This window comes from Mastomys coucha, unplaced genomic scaffold, assembly GCF_008632895.1.
Source record: "Mastomys coucha isolate ucsf_1 unplaced genomic scaffold, UCSF_Mcou_1 pScaffold7, whole genome shotgun sequence".
NCBI lineage: Eukaryota > Metazoa > Chordata > Mammalia > Rodentia > Muridae > Mastomys > Mastomys coucha.
Window position 1 is genome coordinate 3,450,733 of NW_022196913.1, and position 4,523 is coordinate 3,455,255.

A 4,523-nucleotide genomic window follows, 5' to 3' on the forward strand; every position below is an offset into this window, starting at 1 on the left:
AGTAAACCGTCGAGAGAAGAAGTCCAGGTGTTCGGTCCTTATTGCTACAGATAAGGAAGCAGAGAAGCACGGAGCACATATCATCTGTGTATTTTCCCATCTAATGTTTTTTTGTAAGCTTCACTTCTTCATGTGAATTTAAATTACTATCTAGGATCCTTCAGCTACTAGATTACTTCAGCTTTTTTTGCATGTGTGTGGTATGCATGCGTGTATTGTGTGCATGTTCATGTGTTTGTATGTGCATGAATGCACTAGAAAGTGGAGGCTGGCAGTAGATGCAGGTGTCCGTCAGGTTTTTATGGCCACCCTTCATGGGCTTGCCTATCCTCTATGATGGGAACCTCGTGCTCCTGTGGCAAGCATTTTAGCCACTGAACCTCAGCCCCTCTTCAGTCCCTCAGTTGCTTTTAGCTCAGGTCAATTACAGACAAATTCAGGTTTTCTCTAGAAATGCGTTGATTTCTGTCTGGTGTTGAAGTGTAGTTTTCTGGGTATAATGTTCTTGGGTGACACTCCCCTGTGGGTGCTTCATCACACTCTGGTCTCACCGTTCTGGATGAGAATTTGGCTGATGATCTGCTGAGGATCTTTAGATGTGGAATTCTTGAATTCACCCTAGTTAGGATTCTGGATGAATAACTTGAATGTGTGGATTAGTGGTTTTCTTCATATTTTGGGGAGCTTGAGCCATCATTTCTTCTTTCTGTTTTCCAGGTTCTGTCAAGGTTTTCAAATCTTATGAGGTGTTTGGTAGAGCAGCACCCAGGAAATGGCAGCACCATGTGAGTGCAGGTCAGCACACGACTGCTTCTTGTCCCCTTTCAGTTAGACCTATGGCCTCTGATTGAGAGAAGGAGCCATTTTGGCAGTGATTATATTGCTCCTTTTCATGGATTTTCTGAGTGGAAGGATGTGGCTGATTCCTTCTGTGCAGGAAGAAATGCCCTAGAAACCAGTCTACCTCTAGAGGATAAGCAAGCCTATGGTGCATTTTCTTGATTAGTGATTGACATGGGAAAGCCAGCTTTCTGTTGCAGTATCACCCCTAATCTGGAGGTCCTACATGTTGTAAGAAACCAGCTGGGAAAGCCATGAGGAGCAAGGTAGTAAGTAGTTCCCCTCTGTGGCCTCTGCATCAGCTCCTGCTTCTGGCTTCCATCCTTTCTGAGCTCCTGCCCTGACCTCCCCCAGCGATACCTGAGTGTAGGACTGCAAACTTAGATAAACCCTTTCCTCTCCAAGTTGCTTTTGGTCATAGTGTTTTAATCACAGCAACAGAAACCCTAAGACAGCTTACAAGTGACATACTTACTGATAATGACAGATATTTATTTAAAAATAATTCTTTGATATGTAAGTTCAGTTTTACCATTTATTGAAAACAAGCACAATATTACGTACAAGGGAGAGATGGATGTGTTTGTTTCCACTTATATGAGGAATTAAAGCTTTTTGGGCCTGAAAAAAACATGTCTCTAACCCCAGCACTTTGAGATAGAGGCAAGTGGATCTCTGTGAGTTTGGGGCTAGCCTGCTTTATTTGGTGAATTTGAGGCCAGAAGAGAATTATTAAAAAGAGAGAGAGAGAGCTGGGCAGTGGTGGCGCACGCCTTTAATCCTAGCACTTGGGAGGCAGAGGCAGGCGGATTTCTGAGTTCGAGGCCAGCCTGGTCTACAGAGTGAGTTCCAGGACAGCCAGGGCTACACAGAGAAACTCTGTCTCGAAAAACCAAGAGAGAGAGAGAGAGAGAGAGAGAGAGAGAGAGAGAGAGAGAGAAAGGAGTAAATAAATGAAAGGAAGGGGTGAGGGAAGGAGGGAGGGAGGGAAGGAGGGAGAGAGGGAAAAGCAAGAAGTATCAAATCTTGACTGAATATTTGATACTGCATGTGTGTTGGATAGTTTTATGTCAACTTGACACAACCTAAGTCATCTGAAAAGAGGGAATCTTAATTAAGATAATGCCCTCTGTAAGGACTTTTCTTCATTAGTAATTGATGGGGGAAGGCCCACTACCTTATGGGTGATGCTGTCCCTGTGCTGGTGGAAAGCAGGCTGAGCAAGCCATGATGAGCAAGCCAGTAAGCAGCACCCCTCCATGGCTTCTGCATCAGCTCCTGCCTCCAGGTTCCTGCTCTGTTTGAATTTCTGTCCTGACTTCCTTTGATGGGGAATAGTGATGTAGTAATATGGAAGTATAAACCAAATAAATCTTTCCTCCTTAACTTGCTTTTGGTCAGGGTGTTTCATCACAGCAATAGTAACCCAAACGAAGACAACAGGCCATAGAGCATCTTCAATGTTTTCAGAGTTGATCGATATTGTTATTTTTATAATTGTCAATCCTGAGAATGCTGTATACTTGAATATTGCAATTGCTGGAAATTCTACCTTATTCTGTGTCAAAATCCACTGATTGATTTTTTTTAAATGAAACGCAAGTCAGTAACTGAAATAATTTTTTAAAATCCAAAAGTTTTGCACACTACCGTCCAAAGACACAATGTTTGGTACCTATAGGCTTTGTATGGCAAAAGCTCTGCAATTCACAATGATGCTCATAACTAAGTTAGAGCTGAGGTGTTTCAGAAAGCATTGTTGGTAGAGTGTAGGGTGAGGGAGTATATTACAGTGTTTGCCTGTGAGGTGTCGGGCACCCAGGCAACAGTGATGTCACAGGATCTAACACAGGCAAGCATCGCCACAAACGCCTTGAAGTCATTTTGTGTTTTATTTATAATGAAATCCTGGTCATTGAGCATTCAAAAACCTCCTACTGTTGCCAAATTTTTTGAAACCTCAACATTCAGGTAGATAGTGCCATATGGATCATAACCCATAGTTTATGATGCGGGGGCCTAAAGGACCATAAAGAGTTCTGGAGACTTGGCTTTGAAACCATCTGTTCCTGAAATCTAAGACAAGCCTAAAGAACACAGCATTTAACCTGCGGGCAGGGGTTGAAAGACCCCCAGAGCTAGGGTGACCCTCACTCAAGTCTCGGGATGACACGACCACCCAATAACTCACGAGAGACCGATCTTGCTGCAATGACATGAGGTTTATTGGGGATAAGCCAGATCTGGGGTTGAACATGTAGCCTTGCAGGCCAGAGGAGTTCGACCATGAGCACGAGGAGTAAGGGGTATTTAAAGGGAAAAACCACAAACTGGGGGGGGGGGGTTACCAAGGAAACACAACAAGAGAACAGTGGAAAATTCTAAAGAGACCCAGCCCCTATTTGAGTCAGGGTCATAAGGAAAACATCCCACACACTCATTTTGCACAAGAATGTGATCTGGTCAATGTTATTTACTTTATGGCTGACCATTCCCTAGAATCACCCAGATGGCTCATATCCTGCTTTTTGTTCTTGGAACTAACTAGGGGGAGCCTTTGTGGCCAACAGGTTTCTGAAACTGGCTAGTCTACATTCTTGACTCGTTACAGAGACCTATGCCCTTTAAGTATACATACATTTCTATTAAATGCTCTCATTTTAAATTCTAAAATTCTCCAGCCTTTCAGGGTCAATAACCTACCATGGAGATGGAGACAAGAAAAGTGAGAAAAAGCAGGACAGTGAGTATGTTTGCCTTAGTACATTAATTTGAAAAAAAAATCTAAGGTCTATCTTGCCAATGTGTAAGCACCCAGCTCAGCAGTATTAAAGGTAAAGCAATCTTCAGAACGTTTCCATCTTGCCAACTAAAAATCTGTACCCATCAAACAATAGCCTGGCCTCTACATAAGAACCCCCACCTCTGGACAATACAACCCCACCCCACCTCTGGACAATACAACCCCACCCCACCTCTGGACAATACAACCCCACCCCCACCTCTAGTCTCCAGTCTTCTACCTTCTGTCTCCGTATCTGACAATGAGGATTTTGGAGTTTTCTCTCCCTGAGCTCACATACTCAAAGATCATCCATGATGTAGCACGCATAGCACACTGTTTTCACAGTCGGTCCAAGCAACAAATACTTCTAGGAATGCAAAGCTGCTTTTGTTTTGTTTGTTTAGTCTTTTAATGTGGAGCTGGGAATATTGCTTGATGATGAAATTCCTGCCGAACAAAGTACCCCAAAGGTAAGTAAATAAATACCTATAAAAAGTTAGAATGACCGAGCAAAGTTTTGCACAGAGGCATCTTGGTGACTCATTAACTAAGTTATTCATTCACTAAGTCAAACAATGAGCACTGCTGTAATATCTTTGATCGCCTTAGTTTCCCCTATGCATATGTTACATTTCAAAAAACAATGTCCCCCATGGTCACAGATATAGTATAAACATTCAGACTTATGAGAAAGGCACATCAAAGTTAGATAATCAACTATTCTTTTTTTATTGGTTATTTTATTTATTTACATTTCAAATGTTGTCCCCCTTCTTGGTTTCCCCTCCACAACCTTCCTATTTCATTCCTCTCCCCCTGCTTCTATGAGGGTGCTCCCTCACCCACCCACTCCCACCTAACCTGGCCCTAGCATTCCCCTAAGCTGGGTCATCGAGCC

The 4,523-nt window shown here is 43.0% G+C and overlaps 1 long non-coding RNA gene across 1 annotated transcript; it reads left to right on the forward strand.

Moving 5' to 3' along the window:
• The first annotated feature begins 2,718 nt into the window (after positions 1–2,718).
• LOC116082659 lies at positions 2,719–4,095 on the forward strand. The gene is made up of 3 exons (XR_004115380.1): positions 2,719–2,811; positions 3,522–3,583; positions 4,030–4,095. It is a non-coding gene; the product is annotated as an uncharacterized LOC116082659 (long non-coding RNA).
• Positions 4,096–4,523: the final 428 nt, after the last annotated feature.